We start from the raw sequence: 13911 nt of genomic DNA, 5'->3' as shown, positions 1-13911 counted from the left end.
TTAGAATCAATCTAAACATCAGGTCATAGACAGAGAACACAGGGGGCTAACACCTTCAACATATTGTCTAGCTATCACCATTGTTAACAGCTAACCCGAGAATGCAACTTTTAAAAAAAAGGGTTTTGTGATTTACACATGAAAGAAGTGAAACTATCACTGTATTCTAACAGATGAAAGGCTTAACAGACAATCAATTTTTCAATGTATAATTTCAGTTACATCACACTGCAAATTTTTGCTATAAATTCTGTGTTACGATTGAGCCCTCCACAATCACCTGATGAAGGAGTGTCGCTCCGAAAGCTAGTGTGCTTCCAATTAAACCTGTTGGACTATAACCTGGTGTTGTGTGATTTTTGACAGTGACAGCAGCAGTGCTAAACAGAAACCCAGTATGGGGGAACAGGATCAAAGCACAAATATTACTTCCAAAAAAAGGAGAGACTCTATGAGCTTGGACTGTTCTTTTCTAGAGCAGAGATGACTGAGGTGGTGGCACATGATTGTGGTGTGAAAGATTATGAGGCGTATGGAGAGAAGCTGTTTCCCTTGTTTGAACGATCAATCACAAGTGGTGATTGGGTTAGAATATGGTAAAGGTTAAGGATTCTCTCTATGGTGTAGGGTAAGGGTTAAATATATTGAGGGAAAATCTCTTTCACTCAGCATGTGGCGGAAATCTTGAAGATACTGCATGGGAAGGCAGTGGAGCCCAGAAACCTTAACCTTAGTATTTGGATGAGCAGTTGAAATGTCATACCATTTAAGGATATAGGACAAGTGCAGGAAATTAGCAAACTATCAGTGGTAATTATTGTGGGTGCAGACATGGTGCCTGAAGGGCTGTTCTGTGATGTATGAGTATATGCATGTCAGCTTTTGCTATGTGTATCTCAGGGTGCAGTTATTAATTTGTACCTGTCAATCTTTGATTTCTGACTATGTAATTGCATTTATCATATGGCACCTGTCAAGTATATGTGAGATTCTGGATTAGTGGTGCTGGATGGGCACAGCAGTTCAGGCAGCATCCGAGGAGCAGTAAAATCGACATTTCGGGCAAAAGCCCTTCATCAAGAATACAGGCAGAGAGCCTGAGGGGTGGAGAGATAAGACCCAGTAATCCAGAATCTGGTTTCCAGCATCTGCAGTCATTGCTTTTACCAAGTATATGTGAGAGTCTAGTTATCAACCTGTAACTTTCAGGTTGTAGAGTCATACAGCCTTTGATCCAACTAGTCCACATTGACCAGATACCCTAAAGTAATCAAATCTCATTTGCTAGCATGGAGTCATAGAGATGTATAGCATGGAAACAGACCCTTCGGTCCAACTCGCCCATGCTGACCAAATATCCCAACCCAATCTAGTCCCGCCTGCCAGCACCCGGCCCATATCCCTCCAAACACTTCCTATTCATATACCCATCCAAATGCCTCTTAAATGTTGCAATTATACCAGCCTTCACCACTTCCTCTGGCAAAGCGTAGGCCTCGTTTACATCTTTCCCCTCTCTCCCTAAACCTAAACGCAGGGAAAAGACTTTGTCTATTTATCCTATCCATGCCCCTTCTGGCTTTATGAACCTCTATAAGGTCACCCCTCAACCTCTGACACTCCAAGGAAAACAGCCACAGCCTGTTCAGCCTCTCCCTGTAGCTCAAATCCTCCAACTCTGGCAACATCCTTGTAAGTCTTTTCTGAACCCTTTCAAGTTTCACAACATTTTTCCAATAGGAAGGAGACCAGAATTGCACACAATATTCCAACAGCAGCCTAACCAATGTCCTGCAAAGTCGCAAAATGACCTCCTAACTCCTGTACTTAATACTCTGACCAATAAAAGAAAGCATACCAAAAGTCTTCTTCACTATCCTATCTACCTGCAACTCCACTTTCAAGGAGCTATGAACCTGCATTCCAAGGTCTCTTTGTTCAGCAACACTCCTTAGGACCTTACCATTAAGTGTATAAGTCCTGCTAAGATTGGCTTTCCCAAAATGTAGCACCTCGCATTTATCTGAATTAAACTCCATGTGCCAATTCTCAGCCCATTGGCCCATATGGTCACGGTCCTGTTGTAATCTGAGTTAACCTTCTTCGCTGTCCACTACATAAAACATAGGAAAGTACAGCATAGAACAGGCCTTAGGCCCATGATGTTGTGCCGAGACTTAATCCTAATGTAAAATATAGTAACTTAACCTACGCACCCCTCAACTCACTGCTATTTATGTGCATGTCCAGCAGTCACTTAAATGTCCCCAATGACTTCGCTTCCACCATCTCAGCTGGCAATGCATTCCATGCATTCACAACTCTCTGCATAAAGAACCTACCTCGATGTCTCCTTTATACCTTGCTCCTCATAACTTCAAACTATAACTTATCGTACCAGTCATTCCTGCCCTGGGGAAAAGTCTCTGTCTATTCCTCTCATTATTTTGTACACCTTGATCAGATCTCCTCTCTTCCTCCTTCTGTCCCAAGAGAAAAGTCTGAGTTTATTCAACCTTTCTTCCTAAGGCAAGCCCTCCAGTCCAGGCAGCATCCTCTTCAAAGCCTCTGTATCTTTCCTGTAGTAGGGCGACCAGAACTGACACAATATTCCAAATGTGGTCTCACTCGGGACTTGTAGAGCTCTTAACATTGATACCCCTGTTAATGAAAGCCAAACACCACATGCCTATCTGGCAACTTTGATCTATATACTTGCATATCCAGATACCTCTGTTCCTCCACACTGCCAAGAATTTCCTCCAATTTTTGTGTCACCTGCAAACTTATTAACTGTACCTCTCATGCTCACATCCAAATAATTTACGTAAATGACAAAACGTAGAGGACCAGCACCAATCCTTGTGGCACTCCACTGGTCACAGGCCTCCAGTCTGAAAAACAACCCTCCACCACCACCCTCTGTCTTCTACCTTTGAGCCAGTTCTGCATCCAAATGGCTAGCCTTACTGAAGTCCATATAGATCACATCTACCACGCTGCCCTCATCAATCCTCTTTGGTACTTCTTCACAAAACTCAATCAAGTTCCCTGGCAGCCTCTAATATTTTCTGTGACTGTGATTTATTCCATTGGAGAAGTTATGAGGATGTTGAAACGGGGTCTTTATCTTAAACTCTAAACATTTTGTGAATTCTGAGTCTTTACTTAGTCTGTGAGGTAAAGAAGAGGAGAGGAGATAGGTATATAGTTCAGAATCCCAACAATTACTGAAAATTTGTATGCACAACAGTGAAAGAATAGAATGGGATAAATGGCCTGCGTCTGTGCTGTACCAAAACTGTGATTCAGATGAATAAAAGGCAATCACATCCTATTGTACAGAGTATCAGTATAAAAATATCATGTAGCAATGGACAGATCAGCTTATTAAAACAAAAACTGATCCTGTCAATCAGTGTAGGATGTTTCCTTGCTTAGGGTTTTGTGTTATCACTGAGACATTTGGTTTCGACTTGAACGTAGACAGTATTGAAGCTTCTTTTGTTTGAAAGTGAGATTTATTCTGCATTTGTCTATTCATCCTGCATGTTTTTTTTTATTGTTGCACATTATTTAATTATTGTGTCTTCAGTCCCGTTTTCCCTCGCTGTCGAGTATTTGAGCACTAGTGAGTCATTTTTCGGCTGTTTCTATTTCTTGAAGTTACACTTTAACACTTGATCAGTCTGGAGCCACCATTCACGGTGGGATATGAACAGTGAATATTACCCCAGGAAAACGAAAAAGAAACGTGCCCCTGTCTTTGTGTACGAGGAGCAGATGCATCTTACGATTAGAGGTCTAGGTCTTTAGTTCCATGCCTGGTCGACTCGAACCTGGGTCTCTAGCGCTGTTTTGTCCGATATCAGATTGCAGTAAATGAGGCTTTCTGCTGTCGGTGAGAGATTTTCAAAATGAAGCGAGATCTAACCAGAGCAGCTGCAGGACTGGGATGGCAAATGTGGAGCTTTTGCTGATGTCAGAACTAGTGCACAAAGGATGGAAAACATTAAAATATTGTCTAAAGACGATTACTATGCTCACCCGGAATAACGTTCTGTGATGTTCATTCAACATACCAGAGTGCTTTTAAAATGTGAAATGAAGAGATTAATTGCATAATTAATTGCACCTGAGTAAGGTGAGGGCCCATGGTGTTCGAGGTGAGCTACTGGTATGGATTGAGGATTGGCTGTCTGACAGAAGGCAGAGAGTTGGGATAAGAGGTTCTTTTTCGGAATGGCAGCCGGTGACAAGCGGTGTCCTGCAGGGTTCAGTGTTGGGGCCGCAGCTGTTCACGTTATATAGTAATGATCTGGATGAAAGGGACTGGGGGCATTCTAGCGAAGTTTGCCGACGATACGAAGTTAGGTGGACAGGCAGGTAGTACTGACGATGTGGGGAGGCTGCAGAAGGATCTAGACAGTTTGGGAGAGTCGTCCAGGAAATGGCTGATGAAGTTCAATGTGAGAAAATGCGAGGTCTTGCACTTTCTAAACGGTGAGAAAATTCATAAAACCAAAGTACAGAAGGATCTGGGAGTGCTAGTCGAGGATAGTCAAGGTAAACATGCAGGTTGAGTCCGTGATTAAGAAAGCGAATGCAATGTTGTCAATTATCTCAAGAGGGATGCTCGAGGCTGGAAACAAAAGGGGAAGTTGCTTGAAAAAAACTCAGTGTGTCTGGCAGCATGTGTGGAGAGAAAGCAGAGTTAATGTTTTGGGACCAGTAACTGTTATTCAGAACTGCGTTTCTCCAGGAATTTCTGTTTTTATTCCTGACAATATAGAATAATTACTGCAGGCACACACATCAGACACATACACACGCACACACACAGCAATTGACTTAATTCAGAATTAGTTCAAAATACAAACACCATAACTGCAGAGCAGGACTAACAGTTATGGAGTTCCATATAAACTGCAGCCAACAGAAAATGATACAAATGAGATGAATATCACACTCACATGGAGTCATTGTGGTCTGCAGCAGTCAGAGACATCCAGCTAACAATTCTACTCCCACTCAGACAGCATTCCATTTCCATAAATGTATCATGGTGGCAGAGGAGCTGCCATCCCCACCTTTAGCACATCATTCTCCATTTCTCCAACTTGCAGGAACAGTTTTTTTATGACTCTATCTTCATCAAAAAGGCAACTATAGTAGACTCGCCAACTTTAAGGGCATTTAAATGGTCATTGGATAAACATATGGATGAAAATGCAATAGTATACTGCGCTGACATGTTCTATGTTCTATTATCTCACTAAATCTTTCCTACTCCATTGTTTCAAAGTAACGTTCATCTTCTACAGGTAGCCCTGCATTCCTATGAAGTCTGATATAAGACGCAAGAAACCTCAATACCATTTTCTCAAATACTCTGTGATCACATAATCATAATTTGAAACAATGGAGGATGAAAGATTTAGTGAGATAATAGAACACAGAACATGACAGCGCAGTATACTATTGCATTTTCATCCATATGTTTATCCAATGACCATTTAACTGCCCTTAAAGTTGGCGAGTCTACTATAGTCGCAGGCAGAACATTCCATGCCCCTACTACTGAGTAAAGAAACTACCTCTGACATCTGTCTTATATTTATCATCCCTCAATTTAAAGCAATGTCCACTGGTGTTAGCCATCACCATTGGAGAAATAAGGCTCTCACTGCCCACACTATCTAACCCTCTGATTATTTTATGTGCCTCTATTAAGTTACCTCTCAACCTTCTTCTCTCTAATGAAGCCTGAACTCCCTCAGCCTTTCCTCCAGACCAGGCAACAGCCCAGTAAATCACCTATGAACCCTTTCCAAAGCTTCCACATCCTCACTGTGATGCGGGGACTAGAACTGGGTGCAATTTTCCAAGTGCGGCCACACCAGAGTTTTGTAGAGCTGCAGCATGACCAATCCAAAACTCAATCCCTCTCTCAATAAAAGCTTCTTAACAACCCTATCAACCTGAGTGGCAACTTTCAGGGATCAATGTACATGTACATAGAGATCTCTCTGCTCATCTACACTACCAAGAACCTTACCATTAGACCAGTACTCCTTCCAAAGTGAATTATCTCACATTTTTACACGTTAAACTCCATTTGCCACCTCTCAGCCCAACTCTGCAGCTTATCTATGTACCTGTGTAACCTGAAATATCCTTCAGCACTGTCCGCAACTCCACTGACCTTTAGTATCATCAGAAAATTATTTGCAAACCCATCCTTCTACGCCCTGACTCAAAACAGATCCTTGTGGTACACCACTAATAACTGAACTCCAGGATGAACATTCCTCATCAACCACCATCCTCTGTCTTCTTTCAGCTAGCCAATTTCTGAGCCAAACTGCTAAATCACCCTCAATCCCATGCCTCCATATTTTGTGCAATAGCCTACAGTTGGGAACCTTACTGAAAACACTTAATCAAACACTTTACTGAAATCCATATACATCGCATCAAGTGCTTACCACTCATCCACCTGTTTGGTCACCTTCTCAAAGAACTCAATAAGGTTTGTGAGGTACGACCTACCCTTCACAAAACCATATTGGCTATTCCTAATCAACTTACTCTGATCGAGATGATTATAAATCCTGTCTATTCTAGCCTTTTCCAATATTTTACCCACAACCGAAGAAAGGCTCACTGATCTATAATTACCTGGGTAGTCTCTATTCCCCTTCAAAGGGACAACATTTGCTATATTCCGGTCTTCTGGCACTATTCCAGTAGACTATGATGACATAAAGATCAAAGATCAAAGCCCAAGGCTCTGCAATCTCCTCCCTGGCTTCCCAGAGAATCCGAGGATAAATACCATCTGGCCCAGGGGATTATCTATTTTCACACTTTCCAGAATTGCTAACACCTCTCCCTTGTGATACTTTATTCCATCTAGTTTAGTAGCCTGTAACTCAGTATTCTTGTCGACAACATTGGTATTCACACCGGAAAAAGACAATGAAATATATTCATTTAGCACTTCTCCTATCTACTCGGTTTCCACGCACAACTTCCCACTCCTGTCCTTGATTGACCCGAATCTAATTCTAATTATTCTTTTGTTCCTGATATAGCTATAGAAAGCTTTAGGATTTTTATTGATCCTGTTTGCCAAAGACTTCTCTTGTCTCCTCCTGGCTCCTCTCAAGTCTCTCTTTAGGTCTCTCCTGGCTAGCATATAACTCTCAAGTGCCCTAACTGTGCCTTCATGTCTCATCGTACTGTAAGCCGCCTTCCTCTTGACAAGAGATCAACTTCCTTAGTAAACGAAGGCTCCCTCACTCGTCCACTTCCTTCCTGCCTGACAGGTATATGCCAATCAAGGGCACGCAGTAGCTGTTCCTTGAATAAGCTCCACATTTCAATTGTGCCCATTCCCTGCAGTTTCCTTTCCCATCTTACGCATCATAAATCTCACCTAATTTCATCATAATTGTCTTTTCCCCCAGTTATAGCTCTTGCCCTGCAGTACATACCTATCCCTTTCCTTCGTTAAAGTAAACATAACCGAATTGTGGTCACTCTCAACAAAGTGCTCACCTACCTCCAAATCTAACACCTGGCTAGGTTCATTACCCAATACCAAATTGTGGGCGGCACGGTGGCCCAGTGGTTAGCACTGCTGCCTTACAGTGCCAGAGACCCGGGTTCAATTCCCACCTCAGGCGACTGACTGTGTGGAGTTTGCACGTTCTCCCCGTGTCTGCGTGGGTTTCCTCCGGGTGCTCCGGTTTCCTCCCACAGTCACAAAGATGTGCAGGTGAGGTGAATTGGCCATACTAAATTGCCTGTAGTGTTGGGTAAGGGGTAAATGTAGGGGTATGGGTGGGTTGCGCTTCGGCGGGTCGGTGTGGACTTGTTGGGCCGAAGGGCCTGTCTCCACATTGTAATGTAATCTAATCTAAATCCATTGTGGTCTCGCCCCTGGTTGGCCTGTCTACATACTGTGTCAGGAAACCCTTCTGCACACATTAGACAAAAAACTGATCCATCTGAAGTACTCAAATTTTTGTATTTCCAGTCAAGAAATTGAAAGTTAAATTCCTCCATAACAACTCGCTCCTATCCAGAATCATCTTTACAAGCCTTTCCTCTACATCTCTGGAACTATTCTGTGGCCTATAGAAAACACCTAACACCTCTCCTTTCCTGTTTCTAACCTCAGCCCAGACTCCCTCATTAGATGAGTCCTCAAACATCCCTGCACTGTCTGCTGGTTCGCTTTCAGTCCCCTGACTGTAACCCATTGGCCATTTTTCTTGTACCTGAGGTGTGACTACGTCTTGGTAACTCCCCACAAGATAACGTAGATTACTAAAACTGATAATTTTTCTTTTTACGAGAAAAATTCACAAGTTTCATTCTTCAAATAGTTTAGTTTGTCTATTCCAATTTCCACCACTGCATGAGAGAAAATCATTGCTTCCAATGATGGTGAGTACCATCACAATACAGTGCAGGGTAATTAACACCTACCTTTACTTCAACAGTCTTCAAGTAATTATATCACTGTGCACTGAAAAAAAAGATACTAATTATGACCTTTGTAAGGTGGGCCAAGAAGTGACAGATTCAGTTTCATTTAGAAACATGTGAGGTGTTAGATTTTGTTTAAGAAAAAACAAGGCAGGGCTTATACAACTAATAGTGGGGCCTTGGTAAGTGTTGCTGAACAAAGAAACCTCGGGGTACAGCTGCATAATTCCTTGAAAGTAGAGTCACAGGTAGACAGGACAGTGAAGAAAGCATTTGGCATGCTTGCCTTCATTGGTCAGAACATTGATTGTAGGAGTTGGGATGTCATGTGGTGGATGTACAGGACATTAGTGATGCCACCTTTATGAGATTGTGTACAACAGTCATCACCCTTCTCCAGGAAGGATGTTGTTAAACTTTAGATGCTGCAGAAAAGATTTACAAGGATATTATAGCGATATAGAGTCATACAGCATAGAAACAGATCCCTCAGCCCAACATGTCCATGATGTCCAACAAACACCAAACTGCATTTATCCTATTTATCTGCACTTGGCCCACAGTTAACTATGTCCTGGTTCCATAAGGGCATATCCAAATGCTGCTTAAATGCTGTGAGAGTATTCCATCTCACATTCAGGCAGCACAGTTCAAACTTTACCCACCATCTACATCAAATTTTTTTTCTCAGATATCCTCTAAACTGGTTTCCCCACAACATCAACTTGTGCCCTCTGGTCTCAGACACATCTGCCAAGGGGAGAAAGATTCTCACAATCTACTCTGCTGCATCATTCACAATTTTGTATATTTCAGTCAGATCCTCCCTCAACCTCCTCTGCTCCAAGGAAAGCAAAACCAGCTCATATGGTCTCCCCTTTTGACAGAGACTTTCCAACCCACTGCATCCTCTCCAGCCAATCCCATCCTTCTAATTGTGTGGCAATCAGAACTGCACACAGTATTTGATCTGTTTTATAAAGCTGGAATAAGACTTCCTTGCTCTTATATTCGACAACTCTGAAAAGCATTCTGTATGCCGCCTTCAGCAGCCTGTCTGCTGGTGCTGACACCTTCTGGGATCTATAGACTTGTACACCAAGGTACCTTTGTTCCTCAGTATTACCTCGGGACCAATCCTTCATTGTGTAATTCTTTCCCTTATTAGACCTCCCAAAATGCATTACCTCACATTTATCAGGATTAAATTCCATCTGCCATTGCTCTGCCCAATGTACTCATACTGTAGCCTGAGACCATCCCCCTCACTGTCAATAACGCCACCAACTTTCATATCACAGAACAAAGAACAATACAGCACAGGAACAGGTCCTTTGCACACCAAGACTGCCCTAAAATATTTAACACTTCCACATGAAAACTTCATCAGCAGGCTTAATAATTATATTTTCTATATTCACATCCAATTGTTAATATATACTTAACAAGTAGCAAGGGTCCCAGCACTGATCCCTGTGGTTCACTGCTGGTCACAGGCTTCCAATCACAAACGCAACCCTCCACCATTATAGTTTGCATCCTGTCTGCAAGCTAATTTCAGCTCCAGTGCACTTAAGACTCCAAGGCCCAAGCTTGGACTGGTCTTTTATATGGGACTTTGGCCTTGTCAAAGACTATTGGGGTGGCCTGTACCTGGCCAGAAGTGAGTGGCTCATGTCTGTTAACACAAACTGGCTGAGAAGTGGAAAGTAGAATTAAACAGCAGGATGTGAAACAGAATGGCAGGCAGAAACTAAGGCGTACAGCCTACTCACTCAGTAAGGCAGAATGATACCATTGAACAAGCCACTCCAAGGACCCAGCCTGTTCCAATTTGAAACAGTTCTGACAAGCAGACAGAAGGTCCCGTAAATGAGTAACTCCAGCCACATTAAATAAAAGGGTAATTGTCCCAGTTACTGAACAATCACCAGGGGCTAGTTACAGCCCATTAATGCCCTAAAACAGCTGAGGGTGCAACAGCTAAAGTTATCTTATAGTACTCAGTTTCTTGAAATAAGTTTGAATATTAAGGAAAAGGTTCTCATAAAGAGTCTTACCATCATCACTGTAGTTTTCAGCATAAAAAATAGGTGCATAATACCAAAGCATAAAGAGGAAAAGAAGCATTTAAACCTGGAAGTGAAGGTTAGCTAGCTTTAGGTAATGCCTTCTCTTATGCCTAGTACAAAATAGATTGCTCACGGCCTATTAATCAGAGTGCTAACAATTGGGGCAAATAAATTTACACTTTGTAGCTAACTTTTTATAACAAAAGTTAAAATTACAAGTCAATGGCAAGTAAGTCAAAACAAACTGCCCATTGATTTTTCTTCATATATTCCCCATTGCCCTAATTATTTAGATTAGATTAGATTAGATTACATTACAGTGTGGAAACAGGCCCTTCAGCCCAACAAGACTACACCGACCCGCCGAAGCGCAACCCACCCATATCCCTACATTTACCCTTTACCTAACACTATGGGCAATTTAGCATGGCCAATTCACCTGACCTGCACATCTTTGGACTGCGGGAGGAAACCGGAGCACCCAGAGGAAACCCACGCAGACACGGGGAGAACGTGCAAACTCCACACAGTCAGTCGCCTGAGGCGGGAATTGAACCCAGGTCTCTGGCGCTGTGAGGCAGCAGTGCTAACCACTGTGCCACCGTGCCGCCCATTATATCAGAGCAGCAATTGAACTTGATAAAATGGAATACAATGAATAACAATATTCAAGCTGTCCTGAGAGAGAAGCTAGCCTGAGAGAAACCCAAAGGTGTATCGCAAATAACTTTGGAATGTAAATGAATAGGATAAATAGAAAGATCGCAAGACCTCGAGATTAGTTTCCGTGAAACTGAGACGTCAAGGATCCTGGGATTGTCCAAAGAAATACCCACCATTGATTAGGTGTTTCATCGAATAGGGTATGAAGAGTAAGATTATTGTAATCAAGTTTCTGATTGTTATCATAAAATTTATATAAAATATTGCTTTTTATTGTAAAATCAGAGTGTGTCATGGACCTCTGTTCTGAGGCCTGTCTCTGAGGACGATCCTTTAGCCCTCTGCCTGCGCTAACCGGTTTCTGATTGAATAAACACCTACCACTTGCCTGAATGCTGCCTGCCTGCCTGCTGAGTCTTTCATCCCCAGTCGGAGGTTATGCTCCGACAAAGGCCTTACAGAAGTCCATATAAATCACTTCAACTGCACTATTCTCATCAGTATGTTTCATTGCCAGGATTAGAGGGTTTGAGTTATAGAGTAATAGAGATGTATAGCGTGGAAACAGACCCTTCGGTCCAACCAGTCCATGCCAACCAGATAACCCAACCCAATCTTGTCCCACCTGCCAGCACCCAGCCCATATCCCTCCAAACCCTTCTTATTCATATACCCATACAAATGCCTCTTAAATGTTGCAATTGTTCCAGCCTCCACCACTTCCTCTGGCAGCTCATTCCATACCTGTGCCATCCTGCGTGTGAAAAAGTTGCCCCTTAGGTCTCTCTTATATCTTTTCCCTCTCACCCTAAACCTATGCCCTCTAGTTCTGGACTCCCCAACCCCAGGGAAGATACTTTGCCTATTTATCCTATCCATGCCCCTCATAATTTTGTAAACTTCTGTGAGGTCACCCCTCAGCCTCCGACGCTCCAGGGAAAATAGCCCCAGCCTGTTCAGTCTCTTCCTTTGGCTCAAATCCTCCAAGCCTGGCAACATCCTTGTAAGTCTTTTCTGAACTCTTTCAAGTTTCACAACATCAGAATGCAGAGACCAGAATTGCACACAATATTCCAACAGTGGGCTAACCAATGTCCTATACAGCCACAACATGACCTCCCAACTCCTGTACTCAGTACTCTGACCAATAAAAGAAAGCATACCAAACGCCTTCTTCACTATCCTATCTACCTGCGAATCCACTTTCAAGAAGCTATGAACCTGCACTCCAAGGTTTCTTTGTTCAGCAACACACCTATGATCTTACCATTAAGTGTATAAGTCCTGCTAAGATTTGCTTTCCCAAAATGCGGCACCTTGCATTTATCTGAATTAAACTCCACCTTCCACTTCTCAGTTCTTTGAGTTATAGGGAGAGGTTGAACAGGTTGTTGCTTTGTTGCCTGGACTGTCGGAGAATGAGGTGTGGCCTTTGTATTGGTTGAAAAAATCATGAGGGGCATGATAGGGTGATAGCCAAGGTCTTTTTTCAAATGTGAGTGCGTGCAAAAATAGAGGGCACAGGTTTAAATTGTGGAAAAAATATTTAAAAAGGACAAGAGGGGTTACTTTTCACATAGAGGGTGGTGCTTGTATGGAATGAGCTACCAGAGGAAGTGGAGGTGATGGGTACAATTACAAACTTTTATAGAGACCTGGATATATACAAGAATAGGACCAGTTTAGAGGGATATGTGCTAAATGCTGGCAAGTGGGACTAGCCATGATATGGAGGTGCTAGTGTTGGACTGGGGTGGACAATGTTAAGAATCACACAAGACCAGTTTCTTGTACAGCAGATTTATTTGGAAGCACTAGCTTTCAGTGCACTGCTCCTTTATTGCTCTGAAAACTAGTGCATCCACGTAAACCTGTCATAGAATGAGCTTGTGTTGAGATTTTTAACTTAAATAGGACTAGGTTGGATTAGGATCTCTGCTCAGCACTAACAACTCGGACCAACGGATCTATTTCTGTGCTATATAACTGTATGACAGTCTGAAGGCCACACCTTGATATCATTACTCCCATTTAGACTCTGCACTATTGGAGTTGCAAAGGTCCATTGCTTTTACCTCCTTGACTCTGAAGAACAGCACAGGACCTTTCTGTGACCATGTGTTCCAGTTTCACTTGCCTGTGAATCTTACAGACACAAACAGTCAAAGAAAATAAGGTCTTTACCATTCACTTCAGGGAACATGAACTGAAAACTCTCTCCTTTGCTAATTGGCTGTCCACTTTACAGCAAACATTTAAACTGCTTAGTAACACAACGCAGGAGGATTGAAGCAGGATCAAGTGAGTGTCGGCATCCTTCCTGTATCATAACAGTTATTCCGTTCAAAAATGTTTTTTATACATAAAATCAGTGCGTGTACACAATAGCCTGAGCAGTCAACATTAAATTTTAGTTTCCAAGTTTTTCACTGGACAACATGGCTCTAATCTGTTGACTGCCTGTCACATCTGAGCAGAGTTTCGAAGGACAATGAACCATATCCAAAGTTCCATTGAATAGCACAGACTGACAGGTAGAAAGTACTTTCTGAGTGCACAAACCGTACAAGTGAATGGAAGAAACAAGATTAGTTCTGTACTCACAGAAGAACAAACAGTTGCAGATTGCACCAGTTATTGTCCTTATTTGTGTAAGGAAGGACTTGAAGGAAACTGA

This window comes from Chiloscyllium plagiosum, unplaced genomic scaffold (assembly GCF_037043375.1).
Source record: "Chiloscyllium plagiosum isolate Xiang-an unplaced genomic scaffold, Cpla_swu_hap1 HiC_scaffold_49, whole genome shotgun sequence".
NCBI lineage: Eukaryota > Metazoa > Chordata > Chondrichthyes > Orectolobiformes > Hemiscylliidae > Chiloscyllium > Chiloscyllium plagiosum.
This window is presented reverse-complemented; position numbering follows the sequence as displayed.